General features: G+C 36.3%; 1 protein-coding gene across 1 annotated transcript in view; it reads left to right on the forward strand.

Annotated features, from left to right (window-relative positions):
• The window catches only part of fut8a (fucosyltransferase 8a (alpha (1,6) fucosyltransferase)), a 101,352-nt gene that overhangs the window by 23,834 nt on the left and 52,347 nt on the right, over positions 1–25,171 (forward strand). Inside the window, exon 2 of the mRNA XM_067366977.1 lies at positions 9,581–9,637. The gene's annotated coding sequence lies outside the window, so the exon portion shown is untranslated. The remainder of the gene's footprint in view (positions 1–9,580; positions 9,638–25,171) is intronic.

Below are 25,171 nucleotides of genomic sequence, written 5' to 3' on the forward strand. Positions count from 1 at the left end.
ATTATTTTGTTTCGGGTTTTTTTTTTGCCCTCATAGTTCACTGACAAGGTTTGTACCGTAAATATGCTTGACTATTAAAAGTTGGGATATTTTTTTCTATTGAAAGAGTGATCAGACATAGCTCACTTTCAGCAGTTATTTTATCTATGGTTCATAACATTTCTTACAAATTTCTGCTCATTGTAAATCAGATAAAGATAAATTAGTACAGTACCAGTACATAAAGAGAGTGATTGCGTGTGTGAATTAGTCATACCATCTCTATTAATTGTGAAGCTGTGGGTTGTAAATAGTTCCTTCAAAAAGAGAAAAATATGTGCTAAAATAAGTTTTGAGTTTCTAAGCTACTTTAGTGATAAATCACAGGACAGCGCTGACAACTAGTTTCTGAGTTCCTCTCGGTGCGCGAGATCTACATGTTTTGTACAGCTGTTGTTTGTGTGAGTGTTCGTGCCACAATGCAGCATCGTGAGCATGGTAGCTTGAAATAATATACATCCAGTCATCTAAAATCGCTTGAATGTCCAAACTGGCAAACCTTAAAACACATACAACTGACACAGTTTAGTGAAGACGCAAGGCAAAGGCACATGGGAAAATGGCGTTGGTTAGAGGTTCTGAATTTCGGTTTCAATTACTTTTCGATTAATCGTCCAGCCCTAAAATCCAGCGTTGAATTGACCCTCGTTTGTGAAGCAGTCTGGCATAAATGACAGAATGACAACAACACTGTAGTACAACAACTCTTCCGCTTCTCTAAAGCAGCCCAACATGGTCTTTACCCACTTTGTTGCGTGTTACCGGGGGCAGGGTTTATGTAAATTTTAGGGTTAGTGATGTCACTAATCCGGCAAGAAGCTTGTTGTAGTCCTTAAACAGCGAATTCTTTAAAAGAAAATATCTCCCTTTGCATTGAACTTTGAGTGTTGTAACTTTGCAGATGTTTTTTTATGCTCAAACAGCAACATTACACACTAACTAAAGTTAAAAAAGTGAAATCATAATCAACCACCCCGTTAATTATGTCAAAAATGACCTATAGTTTGCAGGTGGGTTTAGGTAGGTGGGTCATTTGCAATCTATAGAGCATTTTATTGAACAAAAAATTGTGTAGTGCAGGATGAGTCATCAGTATTTTTTCCCAGAAGAGAAAGATATGTACATATGCATCTGCTAAAGGTTGTTTTGTGAATTTGTAGGTATACACTAGCATATAGATAGCTTCAAAGCTAATGGACACTGACTGAAAGCCACAAAACTAAATAGAACTGGCAAAAATGAATGTTTTGTGAACACTTGTGATTGTGTCTGTGGGAGGAAGAGAGGGAGAAAGAGAGCAGCATTTGGAGAAATGAGACCAAACAAAGTTTTGTTTCAGACTATTTTGGTCCACCCTGCACTTTTCTTTCTCTCTTTAGTTCCTTTTTCTTTGGAATCACCAGTTTGTCTGTGTAGGACCTCAGACACACACTCGGAAATACACTCAGGAACTTAGCAAATATTCCTACAGTGTGCACCCACCCTTAAAATGAACTAAGACGTTGCTATCTTAGACAACATCCGCAGATCGTAAATGAGTTCCTTTGTCAGAAAGTCTTTGTTTGCTTAGTGTGACTTCCTCACAGATTAATTGCCTTTGTGTTGAATCTAGCTTTCATTGGAGTTCTGGCAGTGTTAGAAATGTTGGGCCTTATGCACTGTTGTAGGAAGTGCTCCAGATGACCTCAGAGATCCAAAGTCTGTGGTGTAGACTGGTTATTATGTACAGTATTAAGCTAATTTCACTTTATTTCCATATTCATGTATTTACAAATATTTTTGGCCTTTCAAATTACCATGCAAATCTAATGACAAGCAACACCACAGAGGAAGAGAAGAATGTTCTCTTCCTCTTATATATCTTTATTTATTTTTTCCAGTCTTTTTTATAATAGACTTTTTAAATAAAATTAATAATAGATAATTAAAAAAAAATCAAGACAAGAATAATTAATATTATATTACTCTAATATAATATTCAGGTGGTTCCACAGTGTGACTAGAAAATTAACTTCTGAATATGAAAAAAAATCTGAATTTTAATATTTATGTCCAATTGACTTTAAGTTGTATGGATATTAAGCTTGCACGGTGACATGAACAAAATTGACAGTTAATTTTTTGTTAACATAATTAATCACAGTCATTAATAATGATTAAATGTATGACAATTGATCAGTAAAAATATAATAAATGTGACTGTCTTATGAGAATTTGACGCAGACTGGTGATGCAAAATGGCCATTATATTTTTTTTGCTGCATTCATGCCATGTCAAAAACAGTCATTACTAGATGACAACCCAGATGTTCTACTCTTGAGCTGTTCATGGACTCAGAATTTTGTGTTTCTGTGGCAACACTATTAACACCAATTAATATGTGTAATTTGAAAAATCAATACACAAACCCACAATGCAACAATTGTTATGCAAATGCCTTTATAATAAACTTAGGCTACATTCACACTGCGTGCAAGCCTTAGTGCTCAGTTCCAATGTGGCCAATATCAGATTCCACTGTGAACAGATCATGATCCTGGACTGACCCGCATTCGCAAAAGAATGATAAAAAGACTTCACAGCACGCTGTCATATGGAAGTAAATACAGAGGACATTAACGTCAGCGATTATACGTTTATTTATTGTGTGATCTATGCCAGCACATTGCCTTGCGACTTACAAAGGATGACTGGACAACTGAGTATGCGCTGACATTTCACTCACAATGGATGCATCAACATCACATTTGCATAGGCTATTTGAATTAATGATTAGTTGACTACCAAATTAAAATCTTAAACAGAACGATAAAATATTAACTATAAACGTTATTAACCAGTTAATGGTAATTTCAAGTAGCATTTCTGTTCAGAATGTTTAAACTTGATTTCGTTTTCGCTTTTGTTTTCGTTCCTTGAACCGGTTCGGAGCCCTGTTTGATAAGAGCCCTCTTGTTTTGCTTGTAGAGCTGTCACTGTAATACTTAAGAGTTCTGACACATCACTGTCCTTCCACTGACTACCTTTCGCAGCTGTCTTGATAATACATCTTTGAAGTGACTCCCATGAGTGCAGAATTGTGATGAATGTTAATCTAGAGTAACGTAAAGTCGCATGAATTCCATTTTGACTGTTCAGACTGAGGTCGCATTGCACAACATTTAAACTGTATCGGATTTAGGACCAAATATGGAAGTGGAATAAATAGGAATTGAAAAGATCAGATTCCATGTGGTTTGTGCTGTTCACACTGTCATGAGAAAAACAGATCTGAGTCACATATGAGCAAAAAAAAATCATTTGTCTGAACAACTCAGCCTAGTTTATTTAGTGGGACATTAGTAATGTAGCTGCATTAAAAGGTTAGGTCACTCAAAAATGAAAATTAGTCATTAATTACTCACCCTCATGTCATTCCATACCCGTAAGACCTTCGTTCATCTTCTGAACACAAATTAAGATATTTTTAATAAAATCCAATGGCTCAGTGAGGCTTCCATTGACAGCAAGATCATTTTCTTTTTCAATGCCCAGAAAGGTACTAAAAACATAGATAAAACAGTTCATGTGACTACAGTGGTTCAACCTTAATATTATAAAGTGATAAGAATACTTTTTGTACAAACAAAATAGTGACTTTATTCAATACTATCTAGTGATGGCGTTTTCAAAACACTGCTTAAAGAAGCTTCAAAGCTTTTTTTCGAATCAGTGGTTCGAGCACGTATCAAACTGCCAAAGTCACGTGAACTAGTGAAATTTTGAAACACTTATGACGTAACGAAGCCTCGTTTACTGAAATCACGTGATTTTGGTGCTCCGAACCACTGATTCCAAACAAAAGATTTGTAAAGCTTTGAAGCTTCATGAAGCAGTGTTCTGATATCGCCCATCACTAGATAGTGTTGAATAAAGTCGTTATTTTTTTTGGGGGGGGGCGCACAAAAAGCAATGAATGACATCATTTTCATTTTTGGGTGAACTAACCCTTTAAAATGTATTGTATGTCTTTTGTTTATCTCGGATTATGAGTTAAAGGAGGATGTTGGAATCTCATATTTACAGTAATTCTGACGTGGTGTGTATGCATCTTATGGATCACCAAGTATAAATGTGTACTGTGAAGTGTGACAAGTTGATGTTGCACAGTCTTTCAGGGGTCAGATCATTACATCAAACAATCTAACAAGCAGCTGTTGTTAAGGACAGCACGAATCACACAGCATACAGCATTGACTATATCTCTTGTCATTTTCACATACTCTTTTCAGTGACAGCATATGTTTGAGAAAGTGTGAGTGTTTTGTGAGGTGCTGGTGAGGCAGCATTACAGGACTGCCAACACCTCCCACTGATTTTGACCCCTGCAGGAGACGCAGCCATCCAGAAATGCCCATCTGTGCTTCTACCTCCTCCAGCGAGATCTGTGTGTGTGCGCGTGCTTATACCTGGCACAGGTCCACACACATTTACACTGCAGGACTGTTTGCGGTTTGCCGTCGCCCCATCCCCGCGTGCTTGTAGAGACAGTGCTAGTCTGCAGCTGCCGCCCAGCATGAATAGAAACATTTTACAGTGGCGCCCATCACATGCCTACTGACACGTCACCTTTCATTTCACCTTTCATCTCGAAGACTGCTGACTTGCAGTTAAAAACTCTACTCATCATGAGTCAATGTTTGTAATGAGCCTGATGACAAGAACTTTTTGTGCACATGCACAATGATTCTAAATATAACGTGACTCGAAGTATTACCGAGATCTCCAGCCTATCACTTTTTGGCATGTATTTAAGATTTAAAAGTGAAACACTGCATCTTTCTGAACCCCTTCACAAAATTCATTCTGTATTGATCCAGCAATAATTTACTCAGAAAGTAGGTTCACTGACCAGTAGAAAAAATTAAGAAAACAATTATCTTTTTTCCCCCCAAATCATTTGAAAAATCAACAAATAGACATTCCTAACTCTTTCCCTGCCATTGATGAGTTCTCGTCTTTTATGTGAAAACAAGATTTTACGGCTTTCCGTGTTTTGAGTGTTATAAGATAGGGGGCGCTGTTACACTTTTTCAGAAAGAGTACTGAATCTTCTGATCAGAACACAAGTGAAGAACATGCAGAAACAAGTGATAGCATGTGAAATTATTTGCATATATAAAATAATGTAATAATCAACATTAACCAGCATATAAATCTAAATGTTAATGTTAATGCCTAACGTTACTGAATGAAATGTCGCCCCAGGGTGAGCTATAGGACTGTGCAAGCTTTAGGGGTGTTGATGGACTCGATCTCCATCTATGTTTTGATCATCGTTCTGAATCTGATCCAGATGTAGTCTTTGACAAAAAAGTGACTTTCTCTCAGCTTTTTTTAAATTAAACTTACCCATATTTAAGTGTTGATTTAAAAAAAATATTGCATTAATAGTTTGTTTTGCTTTTTTTTTTTTTTTTTAATAAAGAGGGTTTGTTCTTTTGTTTGATATATTGCATGTTCAGATATTCATACTACAAAATATTCCATGAATTTTTTGTGAAAATTATCAAAAACCCTGACGGTGGCTGGCAAAAAAAAAAAAAAAAAAAAAAAATGCTGGAAGGGAAAGAGTTAATAATATTTTATTTAATTAATGTTTTAAATGTAGTTAAATGTAACAATAAATGTATTAAATGGATAAATCACCATTAACATTTTTAATAATTTAATTTTAATGCACACTCTAAAAAATGCTGGGTTAAAAACAACCCAAGTTGGGTTGAAAATGGACAAACCCAGCGGTTGGGTTAAATGTTTGCCCAACCCGCTGGGCAGTTTTATTTAACTCAACTATTGTTTAAAAATTACTATATGATTGGCTTAAAATGAACCCAAAATAGGTTGGAAATTAAAAATCAGACACATAATTAATTACTAGAGGCAACAATAATGATCAAAAGGTGAACATTTATTAATAAGCGATTTAATAAATGATTATTGTATTGTATTGTATTGTGTTCATTGTTATTCATTAAACTTATTAGTAAATGTTCATTAAACATATTAATAAATGTTAATTTCCAACATACTTTGGGTTCATTTTAAGCAAGCTCTACAGTAATATTTAAACAATAGTTGAGTTAAATAAAACTATCCAGCAGGTTGGGTAAACGTTTAACACAGCTGATGGGTTTGTCCATTTTCAACCCAACTTGGGTTGTTCTTAACCCAGCATTTATTAGAGTGCAGAATTAAATACAGTTTTATATACACATACAGTATTCATTTGTCAGTTTGACAAGTGATATTTTTTAGCTAATTCATATATTGATAACTGATTTCTTCTTGGGGTTTTAAGTGGCACTCCTAGTTCTCCATCAGTAACAATGCCTGTACAGTCCATGGGGCCGTAGGTGTGCCATTTGTCATTTTAGGTTTCAGAATGGTGCTTTGTCCTGCACTGATGCTCAGTGACAGACTTCTACCAGACAGTCCCTGCAGCATTACGTCAGCAAAGTTTGGACTTGGAAGAGGGCCGCAAGGCCTTTCAAACAGGTGCAAACACATTATTTAAGAGAAAACCCTGGAAAGAAAGATGATAGAGTAAAACCCAGCATTGCATTTGGTGTGAATTGTGTAAAAAAAAAATGTGTGTATTGTTTTGTTGAGTCACATATATTGTGAATTGGCTTTAGGCTCTGACAAAATTGCCATTTTTCCTGTGCAAAGAATTTGCAAAAGAATTCGGCACCCCATACTATAAGAACAGACACTGCGGCGGATGCCCTCCGTGCAGCTGACTGGGATGCCAATGACCAAACCGCTCATAAATCATTCCGATTGGACTTTGCGGAGACAGGATCCACACATCACCCTTTCCTCAGTCAGAATTCCAATGTCTGGCGCTGAAATATTAAGCACCGCCATCTCATAGGTGCGGTAGCTCTGGAAGAGAGCATTTAATAAAACATAACTAGCGTTGCCTTGTCTGTGCTTTAATACTCCAAGCACAGGATTTGTGATCGACTCTCCCCTCTTCTATAGTGAGAGTGCTGGGCTATGAAATATGAATTCCTTTACTTCCCTTCTGTGGGAAATGGTTTATCCTCACATGAGATCAGGATCCAAAATTCTATTTAAATTATGCATATTCCTTTCTTCACTAAGTGTTGCCATGTAAAAGTCACTTGTGCAGTTGCCAATTCATAAAGTAAATGAGTGTTACTTATTCCCAAAATATAATTTTTGGAAATACAGAACTCTACGGTAAAACTGAAAAATGCTGCAAGGTCAAGTTGACTGTTTTATGGAAGTCTGTTTCTGCCTTAGAGTAAAATAAAAATGAATCAAATATTTAAATGTGACTGTTATTACACTTAATTGCGACTTTATATCTCACAATTCAAACTTATTTCTCTTAATTCCAACTTTATATCTCACAATATATGTTTGCACTGATTTTCATCTATCCGAATTAATCCAATCAGATTCTAGGTTCTGTTTATGTTATCTCTGAACTTTGCAATCCCATTCACATTTTTGTATTTCGAACAAAACTTCAGTTTATGCGCAGTGCTCCAGTCACCATATTCAGAACTAGAGAAATTCACTTCTATAATGTCATCGGAGCTACTGTGGGTGTAATTGTTGTTTATAGAACGGTGCATATTGCAACGCGCAAAATGGCGGAATAAGTCCTGCCTTCTAAATAAGAGCCATTAGCATTAGTTTGATCCAGCCTGAAAAACACAGTTGTTTTTTTTGTTTGTTTTTTGTCATGATTCGAGTGTTGAGAAACAAAATTTATAAGACAGTTGTTGTCAGATTTCACTGGTGATTTCAAATATGAAATTTAATCGAACACTTGTCAAACAGCTTTGGAGAATTTGATGTTTCCCCATTCAAACTGATAGGATCTTGCATGCCTGAGAGGCGTTTCAAAGATGGCCGCCGAGTGAAATCTTAGTTGCGTCCCAAATGACACACTATGCACTTATACACTATGTACTCATCCATGTAGTGCGTGAATTGTATAAGGTTATTTAACATCGGAGTCTGACAGCCCCTTTCCCTCCGCTACATAATTAAAGCTGCGACAGTTGAGTGCATGAAGTGTCCAACATTCCACACTTTGTTTTTTTCGTTAATTTAGTGCATCATCCGGGTATTTAAAGTGTACTTTTTCTTTTTGGAATTTTCAGTGTGAACGCACTACTTGCACTATTTATACTTAAAAACATCATAGAATAGTGCATAAGTATGCAAATTGGGACTCACCTCTTGTCTTAAAGGGACTTTGGTATTACTACACAAAACCCATAGCAACCAATCTAAGCAACGTAAACATATGTTTGTTCTCAATTGATACTGTTAATTGAAGCTTACTGTATTATGTAGAAGAGTATTGAGAGAGATATATCGAGTGACTGAGTATATTACCTGCTTTCAGATTTAGCATTTGTCCTTCAGGTCAGTCCTATGTTCATAATAAAAAAAAATCTGTTTGATGTCCGCTGCGATCTTGTCCTTTAACAGCTAATGGGTTTTCTTATGCCCTGTTGACACTGACAGCACTAGTCATTTGTCATTTGCGTCTTGTTCCGTGTTCACAAGTTTCAATATAAAAGTCTTTGCGACTGAGTGACTCACTTTGGTGCCATCTAATGGCGTAATGATGTAACTTCAGTTGCTGTTCACAATCAGGGACTATTTTTCCAGTGAAAAAAATACTTTTAGTGATTTTACTTCATTTTTTAGAGTGAATTTGCATTGATACATATTTGGATTTAATATTTGTATTGTGTGGTAACCGTTTTATAAAAGCAATAAGCCCGTGAAGCCGTAGTTTACAGTGAATTTAAAACAGCTAAGAGGGTTTTAGGTACTACGCTCCGCATTAGCTGTTATAAATTCACTGTAAGCCACGGCTTCTTGGGACTAATTGACATTCCTAAAAAGAAAGTTGGCAAATATGTCACCAGCTTTGTTTTTTTAAATCTAATGTTTAGTAAATATTCTGTCTGCTCCACTGTTCAGGTCTTAAATAAACATGCATGTTCATATGAAGTAAAACGAATGTAACCCATTATGAAAGGGCTCTGGCAGACGTGCATCACGGCACTGCCCATGTGCACAAGGGATTAAGGAATCTGATTGAGAAGATAGTCACATTTAAGCATTTACATGCTTAGTTTTTTTCTTAATGATCAAATTATTTCAGATTTACACCACCCCTTTGAATCCTATTGACATTTCATTCGGATCGATCTCAGTCTGATTGCTTTAGTTGAAGGCTTTTCAAACCATCAATCTGATTACTAAAGAATTATTTGGAAGCATGCATATAAACGTACCTAATGTGACTATATAGCTCTCATTTGCAACATTAAATATTTAATTCTGGTAATTGCATTTTTAATTCCTGTAAATTCAAGTTACGACAATTGCAATTTAATTTCTTGAAATAGCAACTTTAATTTTTAACTTAGTGACTTTCCTTGCATATACAGAATATTTACTTTGTGTCAGTGATGTGAATATTTTTTTCTTGTGTTACAGGGGGAGGCAATCATCCTCGCATGTCCCAGCTAAGCTTTTTATAGGACATACAGTCTGGTAAGCTGTCTCTGTTGCATGTGTCCATCTACATATGTAATGTTTAACTGTCTACATTATGGCTAGGTGTTGCACTGCAATACACATGACACAATTCCGTATATGGCATTGCATCACAATATAATAACTGGATTGAGATTGTGAAACTGGGCTGAACAGAAGAGACTCTCAGCATGTCTCTGTGAGCGAGTGAATCTGCAGGATAAGTTTCAATCTCTCTCATGCGGCTCACTTCACTGATGTCCACTACAGTGCCTCAAAGAAGTAAAATATCGATTCAAGGTTCTAAAGCCGAGTTTTTTAAGCCCTAGGGCTCCATGAAGGTCCTTGCAGGTGGTCTTTGGAGAGATGTATAAAATATTTTATTTCAAAACCTACAAACATTATTTGTCCAATTTATAAATTTGGTACATTATCAGCTTTAAAGATTCTAGAACAGAATAATGTTCACTAATGTAATTAGGATAAAGGGGTCTCTGGGTCTGTAAAGGCTGAAAACCTTTGTATTGATGTAATATTATGAGAGAAATGATCAAGTGTTTCTTCAAATTCAGGCATGTTTATATTCATGTGGTTGATTTTTATTAAAAACAACAGCTTTTGGCTTATTTTTTTATTTTGGATACATAAATGTGTATCAAGTGTGCCACTGCACTCCTAGTCTACATTCAGATTCAGTAGGATGGATATATATGTTATATCGTTAATATTCCTCTCTGGATGAATAAGCGTTCTCCTGCGTGTGGGCTGAGTGAGTGTATCTGTCCAGACTCAGAGCTGTTGCTCAGCGAAGGAGAATCCCAACACAAACCCCCCTCCTCCACCCTCTTAAACATGTCTCAACCATCTTTCAACTGGCCAACTAGAGCATGACAGCAGCCTCTCAGCCTCACTCTCCTTAAACCCCCTCAGAACACTTTTCTCTTCTCTCCCTCGCTTTTTCTCTCTCTTTTTCTTATTTCCCTCCATCAGACGACACAGTCGGGGGGCAAATGTGTCACATCTCATAGTTTCATTATTAGGCTTTTCCTAAAGATAGACACTCAAAATGTGGCTCTCCATTTTCTCAGTGTTAGAAATGATGACAGACCCCATGAAGCCCAGGGTTTTGCTTCAGAATCACCTGGGTTTCTCTAATGTTCTTATAGGCTCTTCATTAAAAGCAAAGCAAAGTTCCTAGAGAAGGCCAAACCTGCTAAATGTATTAGAGTCCTGCCATGAAAGCTAATGAAAAGACATTTGAGGCGAGGTATTGACAAGCCTGCCTTAGTTTTATGTCAAAGGGTATATCCTGCTGGGCTTATTATAGCTTTCAAAGCCAAATTTTGTTGAGTAAATATCTTTGAAACTGTTACATCCTTAAACATGGTAACATGGTGACTTCCTCTTAAAGGATCTTAATTAGTCTAAATTTGTTATATCCTTTTTTGAAATTCCTCTTTCATGTCAAGTGATAAATGCCAGTACTACAGGATACAAAAAAAGTTGAGGCGTTTTCATTTTTTTTTTTTGAAAGAAGTCTTTTATGAACACCAAGGCTTTTTTTTTTTTTTTTTTTTTTTTTTTTTTTATCAAAATACAGTAAAAACAGCAATGGTTTAGGTGGTGCTGGAACCTTGTTGTGTTTGTACTGATTTTCTTCCTCTTCTTTATTTTTCTGACCTAAAAGAATTTGGGCAATAGAGACCGTAAATCCCAGAGGCCGGAGGCAGGATGGTCCCAGTCGTGCACTGCTACTCAAGCGTGTTTTGGATCATAACTGTGGAACTCTATGGGCTACAAACAAAATTATTTTTCTCCTGAATCCTTGAGTCAAGCCCTACAAAATGTATTTACTCATATTAGGGCTGGGCGATATATCGCATCTGATTGTCAAGTGCATTTCGTCAGTACAGCCGGTTCCCTGATTGCCACTAAATCACCATCACCTGCTTTCAAATGGAGCGGCATTTAATAGACAGAGCCGTAGATCACTGATAAGCCACGCAATATCGCGTTCATATCTCAGATGTATCGCCTTTGATAATGAACGCGATATTGCGAACACAAATTAAGACTTTTTTTATCAAATCCGATGGCTCAGTGAAGCCTGCATTTTTAATTCCCAGAAAGCTACTAAAGTTAGATTTAAAACAGTTCATGTGACTATAGTGGTTCAACCGTAATGTTATAAATCAACGAGAATACTTTGTGCGCCAAAAAACAAAACAAAATTACGACTTTCTTCAACGATATCTAGTGATGGGCGATTTCAAAAGACTGCTTCATGAAGCTTTGAAGCTTTACAAATCTTTTGTTTTGAATCAGTGGTTCGGAGCATGTATCAAACTGCCAAAGTCACGTGATATTAGTAAATGAGGCTTAGTTATGTCATAAGTGTTTTGAAATTTCAGTGATTCACCACTGGGGGGCATGACTGGCAGTTTGATACACGCTCCGATCCACTGATTCAAAACAAAAGATTCTTAAAGCTTTGAAGATTCATGAAGCAGTGTTTTGAAATTGCCCATCACTAGATTGTTGAAGAAAGTCGTTATTCGTTTTTTGGCGCACAAAGTATTCTCGTCACTTCATAACATTAAGGTTGAACCACTGTATTCACATGAACTGTTTTAAATGTCTTGAGTACCTTTCTGGGCATCTGAAAGTGTTTATTATCTTGCCGTCAATGTAGGACTCACTGAGCCATCAGACTTTATCAAAAATATCTTAATTTTTGTTCTGAAGATGAACGAAGGTCTTACGGGTGTGAAACGACATGAGGCTGAGTAATTAATGACAGAAATGTCATTTTTGGGTGAACTAACCCTTTAAATGGTCAAGAAATGCCCATTTTTACTAAATGACCTATAGCTGCTGAATGGAATGTCCATGCTTAATTAAACTCGACACAAAATAGACAACAGGACATTCTGAGGATGCACACCAAGTTTTGTACAATTCCGCCAATAGGGGATACAACAACTAAAAAAAACAAAAAACATTAAAACTCCATAAACATATGATCCATTGGTATGCATCTTCTTTGGAGAACAATTCATTCAGAGCAAACAAGCTTAGTTTCATTAATTTATATATTCAGGAGGCTAAAAGCAAATTTAAACTGTCAGCCATTTCAACTGAAAGATGAAAGGGATCCTTTGAGCCTAATGTTTTCCTATCAGTTTCCATCCCTTTGAATGGAAATAAGAGCATTGATCTAGTTAATTTGTATAACTATGGTGTACTGACAGAAAAAAATTATATAATTAGAGTACATAGAAAACTTTGAAATGCTTATAGATCATTAAATGTTTAACTTTTTTAGACCACAATAAAACATGTGTTGCCAGACAAGTTGCCAGACATGCTGTTTGACAATTGTATGTATTTTTCACAATAATGTATTATATTAATTCTATAAAGACTTTTTTTGTGGCATGGACAATAAAATAAACACCAATCTGTTAAACTGCAAGCTTAAGGTTAGAAGGCAATAAATATACAGTAAAAATAAATTATGAAAAGGCCTTGAGATAAATGCTTCAGATGATAAATCAAGTTTTGAGCTGCAAATCTTCACATTCATTTGAAATTGCCCTGTGCATGCATTTCTTCTAAATTTAAATGTTAAATATTCAACATTTAAAAATATTCAAGAATATTAGAGTGAATTAGTAGAATGCAACTGGATGTTTCTGAATGGTTAAAGGATAAATATATGTAGTTGCTGTGGAGTTGATTCAACTCATCAACTAGCATGTGCTGTCATGTTAATCTTTTGTGCAATCCAGCGAATTGACCCTTGTTTGTGAAGCAATCCAGCATAAAATAACTGCATGACAACAACACTCTACTACAACAACTCTTCCTCTTCTCTAAAACAGCCCAACATGGCTCCTTTGTTGCATGATCCCGGGGGCAGGTTTTATGTAAATCTTGGGGTTCGTGATGTAAACAACCTGGAAAGAAGCTCGTTGTAGTCCCTACCAGCCATTTGTTGTAATCCTTAAAGGGTTAGTTGACGCAAAAATGAAAATTCTGTCATTTATTACTCACCCTCATGTCGTTCCACACCCGTAACACCTTCATTAATCTTCAGAACACAAATTAAGATATTTTAGTTGAAATCAGATGGCTCAGTGACGTCTCCATAGGGAGCAATGACACTTCCTCTCTCAAGATCTATAAAGGTACTAAAAACATATTTAAATCGGTTCATGTGAGTACAGTGGTTCAATATTAATATTATAAAGCGACAAGAATATTTTTGGAGCGCCAAAAAAAAACAAAATAATGACTTATTTAGTGATGGCTGATTTCAAAACACTGCTTCATGAAGCATCGGAGCACAGATGAATCAGTGTATTGAATCTGCTGTTCGGATTGCCAAAGTCACATGATTTCACACGCTGATTCATCTGTGCTCCGATGCTTCATGAAGGAGTGTTTTGAAATCGGCCATCACTAAATAAGTCGTTATTTTGTGTTTTTTTTTTTTTTTTTTTGGTGCTCCAAAAATATTGTGTTTGCTTTATAATATTAATATTGAACCACTGTACTCACATGAACCGATTTAAATATGTTTTTAGTACCTTTATGGATCTTGAGAGAGGAAATGTCATTGCTCCCTAAGGAGACCTCACGGAGCCATCGGATATAAACTAAAATATCATAATTTGTGTTCCAAAGATTAACAGAGGTCTTACAGGTGTGGAACGGCATGAGGGTAAGTAATAAATGACAGCATTTTCCTTTTTGGGTGAACTAACCCTTTAAACAGCGATATCTGTAAAAGAAAACATCTCCCTTCGCATTGAACTTAGTGCGTCGTAACTGCAGATGTTGTTTATGCTCAAACAGCAACATTACACACTAACTAAAGTTAAAAAAAAGTGAAATCATAATCAAGGACCCCTTAAAAAAATATGAAGGATATCATGAGTCATATCATGTGTAGTGTTTAATGTAAAATTTAATCTATGAATAATCAGATCACAGAGAGTTGCAGGACTATCTTTTTCTAGAATGTTGGGTAAGATCAGATACTCCTGTAAGAAACTGATTTGAAACTAGCATTTAAGATCTTGCAGGTCATCTCTTTGAGCATTACTTCTTTATATCATCAGAAAAAAATCTCCTGGTAAAAAAGAAAAAAAAAATGTTTGAGCGTTTATTTTCCAAGCTTTGATGACAGACAGGAGATGAATGTGCATGTGATAAGGCTGTCATTTGCTATTCTGTCGACATTTGACAACCTTTCACATCTGTTTCTTTCTTATGTTTCCAATGTATTTACTTATTTTGAAATTAGTTATAAACAGCACATTGAGACGGCAGTCAGACTTCCTTTGTTTCGCTTCGCTACTTTATAAAAAGAAAGAACACTCAAGCATATAAGCAGACATACTGTATGCACACGTTTCATTTTACTTTTGAGAACATAGCTGTGAATGGGCCCATAGCTGTTAGGTGATGATATTAATTAAATCCCAACTAAAGGTATCCCTCACAAAAATTCAAATGTCCTCACAAGACTTTTTCAACGATTTGGTGCTCATCAGTATAGCCAAACCTGTACGCACACACACACAATTCATCTCAGCATCACTTAAAGTGATGCATTAAACTCCTTCATCTTACTGACTGTTGATCACAAACACACTGATCAGCTTAACAAAATACTTTTTCATTCATTTCAAATCATTTGGGTGTTGCTTTGTCCTCAGCACATTCACACAAATATATATATTAGGGCTGTCAATTTAATGCGTTATTTGATTAATTAGTTATGGGAAAAAAATAATGCATTAAAATTAACGCGTTTAATGCACCTGCCCCAGACCTATGTAGTTCATCTTACATTTCATAAAGTTGATGGTGACAAACATGAAGCAGGGCAACAACATGTAGCCTATAGAATTCAGTTAGAATTACCTGAAATTCAAGATATCAGGGCAAAAATGCCCCAGTATGAGTTTTTATCTCATATTTATATTATGATATAGTAAAGCAATATTACAAGAGTAACTAGCGCAATATCACACTTGCTGTTTTTGTCCCGAATAGCATGAGTGCAAACGTGATATTGATTTTAAACAACAGTTCAGTAAATAAGAAGTTAATGTTGTCATATCTTACACACAGTATTGTCTGCTTTTGGTCAGTTTTGCAAAGCCAGAACAGAACTGTTGTGCATCCACAAGCTTCACACAGCAGTGCTTCATTTTTGTATGAATCCGCATTTTGAGCGAATCAATCGGGTGAACCAATGATTCAATGGCCCATTCATAAAGAGAGCTATTTACTTTATTCCTGAACGAATCAGCAGTTTGAACAAATCGAATGAATGAATGACTCAATGACTTACTCATTTAGACATTTACTGCCACCTACTGACAGTTTTAGTTTCTTATTTAGAGTGTCATTTCATAAAAAAAGTAATTAAAAAAAATCCATATTATTAAAAAAAAAAAAACATTAAAGGTATAGTTCACCCAAAAAAATTCTGTCGACATTTACTCACCCTTATGGCTGTTGAAGTCTAAAAGTTTATGTGTACTAAATTCAATGTTGAATTTTGTAATGTCTATTTGATACTTTTCTCATGTAACACAATAGGACTTTAAATTATCTTTTGGGGGTAATTTCTCAGCCAAATTTGATGTGTGATTAAAATTAGACTTTAAAATTTTTAATCGCTAGACAGCCCAATTCATATAAAATAAAATATACACACATTTTCACAAGCAGTCATACTGTTACAGAGTTTCAGACTGCAACTTAATGGGTGGCAAATGTGACCAGATGTCGGTTTTATTTACTGAACCATTGAAGTTGCACGTATCTGAATGCCTGTGTATTTTACCAGGATTGGCCTTGCTGCAGATGCTCAAGTTGCTTAGCAACAGCTTTTAGTGGTCTTCAGGAAATGTTGGCTGAGGGGCTTGTTTGCTTGACAGTGCTTATAGGGTCTTTCTTCACTAAATACCAATAAAGTCAGCTCATGGCATCTCTGTCGAGATTCATATGGCAAGGGTGATGGGGCTTTTCATAGAATCTGACATTGGTGTACTGTGAGCTTACAATGAAAATAATACTTAAGTCACTGCATGCACTATTTCCTGTCTTATCTCAATAGAGCATTGTGGCAGAAAACACATTACATAATGGGTTGATAAGATTAACCAATGATTGTACTGTGAACCCATTTAAGTGATCCTATCACAAGCACCTAGGTTCAATGAACGGTTTAGTTTGTTTGTTTGTTTGTTTTAGCTGTCCCACTCAGGCTAGCAGGTTTCTGCTTGCCCTGCCCTCACACAGCACTCCTATTCTCTATTTTGTTTATGATCTGTTTCACAGTCCTGTCTAATATGTTATTACATAATGTTATACAAAGAACGTAGACAGTTGGCTGCATGATTAATCGGACAATTAGAAAAAAACATTGAAATCGCGCTTAACCTGTTAGCCAGCACCCCCGCTTTTGGAAAATCCCAAGAAATTACATACCCAAACTAAAACAGATACAGTTCATGAACCCTTTGCACTAAAAGCACAAGTAAGGTGAAAAGTTATTAGAAATTTATTTTTATGAAATATATTTATGAAAATAAAAGTGAAGTTGGCCTTGTGGCAATCTAGAAATGCACTGCAGCTAAAGCCACATGTCTGACCATGTTATATTTCAAATATGAAGATGATAAGTTTAAAATTCTGAGTTTTATTACATGTTTTTCAAGACCATGTCATGAGACTTTATTTAGAAAGGACCCTAAAATGTTAACTGATGTTTATTGTCATCTATTCAAGTGTATTGTCTATATTGTGTTTGTGGTGCTAACTGCCCCATTCAGTTTCAGTCTCCCCTGAACACATTCACACCTCTCCAGTCTGCTTATGGCTCTAATTATTCTTTTCTTTTGTCTCTATTATAATTCCTGATGATCTATTCAAGATGATTTAATCCCTCATTTCATTCACCAAACTTCTCACTTCACCTTCTTTCAAACTGTATCTAATGCCCTTCTTGGAAAAAAAAGAGAGAAAAAAGTGAGCTTTATGATTCAAAATGATTTATTTACATTAGCTCAGAACAGGTGCATCTCTGGGCTTGTTAGAATATTAGCTTAGCACACCAACAAAACACAACAATTTATAAGATTAAAACCACGTTTTTGCTCCAAACTTACTAGTCGGTTGTTTTAAATAACCTTCTGAGACAAAGCTGAGATTATTTTGTCAATGAACTATTGCTCCAAATGCTAATCCATTTGAAAGCACTGCGAGTAGGACTGTACGATTTATCGCAATAAAATCACACGCGATATGGCAAAGGCTGTGATTATTTAATGCGTGGCTTGTCAGAGCTTTACGGCTCTGTGATCAGTAGTAAATGCTTCTCCATCTGAAAGCCTTCTGTGAGATGATCCGGCTTCTTACACAGAATAGGGCAGTCGTGTGTTTATTAGTCATGTTTAATCAATCAAAACGTTTTAATCTTCTTTTTATTCATCATCAGAGATAGTATGGGATTTCCTGGAATGAGCGTGTTCTACTTTGGCAGCAGGGCATATTTGCAGTTTCTGTGTGAGAGCGCCCTCTGGCTTTCAGATGGAGAAGCATTTACTACTGATGACAGAGCCGTACAGTTCTGACAAGCTGCGCATAAAATAATCACAGCCTTTGCCAAATCATGTATTGTACTGGTTTAGACCCTAGTCTGAAATTCCTAGAATTAAAATTGTTCCTAGTTCGAACATGCCAAAAAGCGGGTACTTTCGCAAATAGTTCTAGGAACTATGAAAAGGTTCTTCCACTGTGAAAGTCCCAATGTCCTTTAAAAATGTCAACATAATCTTCTTTCTTCTTTCTTCATGATCCCTTGTGCACAACCAAGGTTTCCTGTGCCTGAAAAGCTCAACAGCATTATACTCCTTCCACCATGTTTAACTGTGGGAACTATGGTCAAAGGACTCTACTTTCTTCTGCCAAACAAAAGAGGCTCCATCTTTGTCTCAGACTACAGTGCAGACTTCCAAACCTCATACCCTTGTTTTAAATGAACATGGGCAAACTTCTGCCTGTCTTGAATGTGGCGCTGTGTGAGTTTTTCTTGGGCGATGTCCTTGAAGCCCTCCATGATGAAGAAACATCAAGTCCAGAAAAGGCCAGTTCAGAGATCCAGGGTTTCTTGTTGACATCCTGGATGATGTTCCTCTCCAAATTTATAGATATCTTAACTTTGTGACCACACCCATGTTTAATTTTAATAGAATGTGTTTCTCTGTACTTTGCAATGATGCAACATACAGCTGTTCTAGACACTGTGGAACACTTGGAAATGGCATTATAGCCGCGATATGATTCATATGGATTTGTTTTCCGATCTCTTTATGAACATTTTGAAGCATCAAAGTGGTAGTTGCAAAGGCAGTCAGTGGAGACACTGACATCTCTCAGATTTAATCAAAAAGATCTTCATTTGTGTTCCGAAGATGAATGAAAGTCTTACGGGTTTGGAACGACATGAGGGTGAGGTATAATGACATACTTTTCATATTGGAGTGAACTAACCCTTTAAGATGTGCATCCACTATCTTGTTTCAGAGGTCCAGACTTACTACTTTACTCTTTGGCATGATGTAATTCCTTGTTACAAGGAATGTAAGAGTTGGGCCACACACTGGACAAAGAAACAGGAACGTCAAAACAAAAGAGTGCATATCATTGTTTTAGATATATGCATGCATGTTTAAAACTTGATAAAGTCCCAGAAAAAGGCTTAGTTGCATCAAAATGCCTTTACTGTCTTTCCTGCACCACATATTTGCTTTGAAGCTGCTGCCACAGCAAACGTTTTTCACAGGAGCCCGCATGAGCTGACTGCTGTCCCGACGGTACAGGGAAGAAACAGGATGTGTGTTGGCCTGCATCAAATAGAAGAACGCTATGATGTTGACATTCTTGCACACTGTCTGCCACACAGTCCATATCATAGCAATGTTCAACACACAGTTACTTACAGATAAACTTCTTAGGATATTTGTATTTAGCAACTATGACCTTTGTGTTGGCACTTGAATGTGTGTTTTTAGTTGGATGCTCGACAGGCTGTTAAAGGTTTAGTTCACTTTCAAATAAAATTTTCCTGATAATTTACTCACCCCCATGTCATCCTAGATGTTCATGTCTTTCTTTCTTCAGTCGAAAAGAAATGAAGGTTTTTGATGAAAACATTCCAGGATTATTCTCCTTACAGTGGACTTCAATGGCCTCCAAACGGTTGAAGGTCAAAATTATAGTTTCAATGCAGCTTCAAAGGGCTTTAAACGATACCAGATGAGGAATAAGGGTCTTATCTAGTGAAATGATGGGTCTTATTCTACTTATGGAAAAAATGGAACTGGCGCTGCGTTCGTTCTGTAAGTAGAATAGGGAAGATGTAGGACATACAGCATAAGCTTTTTGAAGAAGCACTTGGAAGGTGATAATTTGTTTATATAAAGCATATACATTTACATTTTTTTTTTTTTTCCGAAAATGTCCAATTGTTTCACTAGATAAGACCCTTATTCCTCATCTGGTATCGTTTAAAGCCCTTTGAAGCTGCACTGAAAATGTAATTTTGACCTTCAACCATTTGGAGTCAATTGAAGTCCATTATAAGGAGAATAATCTTGGAATGTTTTCATCAAAAACCTTCATTTCTTTTCGACTGAAGAAAGAAGGACATGGACATCTTGGATGACGTGGGGGTAAGTAAATTATCAGGAAAATTTTATTTGAAAGTGAACTAATCCTTTAATAGAATAATGAAGGCCGTTCAGCTTTTTTTGTAGCACGAGCTTGGAGTATGTCCAGTTTCTGCAGTCCTTCTTCAGGTCCACTCCCAGCTTCATCCATCCACAGCTAGCACTGTCAACTTTCGAGAAACCAAGCGTTGAGCAAAACATCGCCTGCTTTCACTGTGGCTCTAAGATTAGATTCTTGGATGGAGGTCACTCATCTCCTTTGTTTCCTTTTAATCAGACGATGGCCCTGTGGGCCACTGTCAGAGATCACTGCCCTCCATTGTTTAGGGATGTCAGATGAGGCAGTTCTGCTTAGAAAAGAGCCTTTGGATACAGTGAGAGCCTCCATTGTGGTTGTAAAGAAGGAGGATGAGGTGCCAGGATCAGCCAGAGCTCCATGGCTCTGTCTCTATTGTGACTTTAAGATGTTTGGCTCAGGAAGTCTGAAAGTGGCAGCCATGAGTTACAGGGGGGATGGAATCAGCTGCAACAAACCCACTAAATTAAAGGGTTAAAATATAACTTTTGAATGGCATGAAAGTGTTTTTTATTATTATTTATTATTTATTTTTAGATATTATTTTAACATATTTATATTGTGTACATAATGTTTTACACAAAAATATACATTTTTATATAAAATATATAAGGCATCATAAAAGTGGTCATATGGAAAGTTAGTCATGCGCATTTTGAAAAATGTGAGTAAATGATGACAGAATTTTTATATTTAGTTTTGTTATTCCTTGTTGTTCTATAACTTTTGCTGGTTAAACTGATTTTCATATAATGCCAAAGGCAAAATTACAGGATAGATGAGTTGCTAACAATTAGTTGAAGTCTGCTGGATCATTCTAGATAAACAAGACTGCTGTCTCTCCTTCCATTGAAACAGAGAATCGGCACCGATAAGCAAGAGAGGGAAGAGCCAAGACACAACAATAGCAGGCGAGAGAGAACTTGGGTGAGACATACAGTGGCATGAAAAAGTATGTGAACCCCTTGCAGAATCTGTGAAAATGAGAATTATTTTAATAAAATAAGAGGGATAATAAAAAATGCATGTTATTTTTTGTTTAGCACTGTCCTGATTAAGATATTTTACATAAAAGATGTTTGCATTTAGTTCATAAGACAAAACAATAGCTGAATTTATTAAAATAACCCCATTCATAAGTGTGAACCATTGATTTTCAAGCATTTTTGCATATTTGAACCCTTTCTAGCAGTGACTGTATGATTTTGAGATCTGTGTTTTCATACTGAGGACAACTGAGGGACTCAAACACAACTATTAAAAAAGGTTCAAACATTCACTGATGCTCCAGAAGGAAACATGATGCATTAAGAGTCGGGGTGTGAAAACTTTTGAACAGGATAAAGATTCTTTCTTATTTTGTTTAAATATCATTGTTTTTCATTTAGTACTGCCCTTCGGAACCAACAGAAGATACTTGCATGTTTCCCGGCAGAAAAATGAAGTACAATTTACCTTGATATTTGAATTCAAAAGTTTTCACCCCTCGGCTCTTAATGCATCGTGTTTTCTTCTGGAGCATCAGTGAATGTTTGAACCTTTTTTAATAGTTGTGTTTGAGTCCCTCAATTGTCCTCAGTGTGAAAAGATGAATCTCAAAATCATACAGTCACTGCTGGAAAGGGTTCAAATATGCAAAAATGCTTGAAAACTGATGAATCTGCTGGAGCTGGAGGATTTTTCTAAAGAACAGAGCTCAGTTTAACTGCTCAGGACAAACAAGAGACTCATGAACAACCATCACAAAACATAAAAACAGTCGTGGATCAACAGGTAACCACACACCGTATTGAGAATCAATGGTTCACATACTTATGAATGGGGTTATTTTTAATAAATTCAGCTATTGTTTTGTCTTGTGAACTAAATGCAAACATCTTTTATGTAAAATATCTTACTCAGGACAGTACTAAACAAAAAATAACATGCATTTTTTATTATCCCTCTTATTTTATTAAAATAATTCTCATTTTCACAGATTCTGCAAGGGGTTCACATACTTTTTCATGCCACTGTATGTTCTGCCGATGAAATGATTTATCCTCCACCCATGAAACTACAGGGTGAGACGTTAGCATGATTGCTTTCACGCCATTGCACTCAATATAGCCAGAGGTGGTGAGTTTGAGGACGGGCAGAGTGCTGACATGTCCGCTCACACACTCATGGGCTTTCCTCATGTTCTTTTGTCCCTTGGAGGCAGTTGCAAACCGATTAGCCTTTTCTAGCAAGACTGACTCGTGGAATCATCAGTGCTGCTCATTACCCAAGCGATACTCAGCAGATCAATACTCTGCAAGTCCAACAAAAGACACTGAGCCTGATTTTAAACACCTCACTGCGTCTTCTGCTGCTTGTAGACTACAGTAAAGCAAACGCAATGGCATCTCTCTCAGCTGCTAACGTGTTACAACTACCTTGACGAATTGCTTATAGCTCCAGTTTAAAGTGAAAGTGCACCGTATATAAAGTTGTCTCTCAAAAGGAATAGTTGACACTGAGTCAATTAAAGGAGTCGTTTGTAAAACAAATCCCAAGCCATTTCGTTGTGACGTCCAGTTTATTTGGATCAGCTTGCTCCTCTGAATCTCAACCTGTAAAGAAAAGTGAAAGTGAAGTGACGTGGCCAAGTATGGTAACCCATACTTGGAATTTGTGCTCTGCATTTAACCCATCCAAGTGCACACACACAGCAGTGAACACACACACCGTGAACACGCACCCGGAGTAATAATTGATGTTAACATTTTATAGCGATTCTTCAAAATTCATAGTTTTGTATGTTTTTTTGTGTAACGTACACCCTAGTGCAGTGATTCTCAAAGCGTAGTATGCAGGCTCCTACTAGTGGTACGCAGAGGAATCGCTGAATTAAATATGAATTGGCTGTGATGGGAAGAGGTGGATAAATTAAGAAAGGTTCATAAGGATCGGAAAGAGAAAGTGTCAAGCACAAGAACTGAAGAGGACAAAAGTGAACCAAGCACAGGTGGGCGGAGCCAGGGGGTCGCCAGGGGTGGCCGTGGCCACCCTTGGCCTAAGCTTGTCCACTCCTTTGGCCATCCCGCTCACAACCGCTGTTTCTGTATTTTGTTTGTTTTATGTAGTCTGCGCTAACTAGTTTAATTATCCAAGATGTCCATGTCCTTCTTTCTTCAGTTGAAAAGAAATTAAGGTTTATTCTCCTTATAGTGGACTCCACTGTTCAAGGTCAAAATTACAGTTTCAGTGCAGCTTCAAAGGGCTTTAAAGGGTTAATTCACCCAAAAATGAAAATTATGTTATTAATGACTCGCCCTCATGTCGTTGCAAACCGTAAGACCTCCGTTCATCTTCGGAACACAGTTTAAGATATTTTAGATTTAGTCCGAGAGTTTTCTGTCCCTCCATTGAAAATGTTTGTACGGTAGACTGTCCATGTCCAGAAAGGTAATAAAAACATAATCGAAGTAGTCCATGTGACATCAGTGGGTCAGTTAGAATTTGTTGAAGCATCGAAAATACATTTTGTTCCAAAAAATAACAAAAACTATGACTTTATTCAGCATTGTCTTCTCTTCCGGGTCTGTTGTCAATCCGCGTTCACGACTCCGCAGTGACGCTGCTGACGTAAGACGCTGCTGAATGAATGAACTACAAGATGTGTTTGATATACTGTTAAGTAACAAAATTACCGTAGTGTGGAAAGTAGCTACTTCAAATATTCATACTCATATGTCTGTCGAAAAAAAGTTTATCAAAAATTACAAGCCAACATTTGGTGCACCTTACTTAGCGCTTTATGGATGATAGTTTTAGGCCCTGTTCACACGAACACGGGTATTTTCAAAACAGCAGCTTTTATCATGTCACTGAAACCGAACCTTTTTGAAAACTCCTTCCAGGGTAATGATTTTCAGAAACTCCGATTGCAGTGTTGTTGTGTAGCCGGTGAAACTGTAGATTTTTGGCTTGTGACTTCGGAGTGTGCACTGTTATCTCCTTTGTGATGTCAAATTGTGCACCGCTATCTCCTTTGTTTACCTGAGGCGAGTCTCTGCAATGGCAGACGTAGCCAAAATATTGCTGCTAATAACTGTGCTAACAGGGCTTTGATTGGCCAAAATGGCTTTACAGTTAGGGTTATATTGCCACATGTTGGTTTGGCATGCTTTTGATAGTGCTTCATGGCATGTTTTTGCATTTTCATGTGGATGGAGATTTTGTATTTATTTTTAGACCATGGTTGTGAATGATTTTTTTTTTTTTTTTTTTTTTTTAACAGAGCAAAACCTCTGTTTATAGAGATACCTGTGTTTGTGTGGGCTAGGCCTAATTTACGCTAAATTTGCAACTTATCTCTGTTAACTTTTTTTAAATGGTTTCAGAATATAAATATATATATATATATATATATATGTATATATATATATTATATATATATTATATATATATATATATATATATATATATATATATATATATATATATATATATATATATATATTATATATGTGTGTGTGTGTGTGTGTGTGTGTGTGTGTTTGTAGACATCAAGATTTTTAATGTTTTATAAAAACATTAAAATTATATTATTATTGTTGTGTTTACTGTCCGGCCTTTGATCAGTTTAATGCATTCTTGCCAAATAAAGTATTAATTTCTCTAAAAAAGAATAATTCCAACATTTTGAACAGTAGTCTATATTTTGTAAAGAAATAAAATATATTTAGTTTCACTTCT

Source organism: Chanodichthys erythropterus, chromosome 18, assembly GCF_024489055.1.
Source record: "Chanodichthys erythropterus isolate Z2021 chromosome 18, ASM2448905v1, whole genome shotgun sequence".
NCBI classification, from domain to species: Eukaryota; Metazoa; Chordata; class Actinopteri; order Cypriniformes; family Xenocyprididae; genus Chanodichthys; species Chanodichthys erythropterus.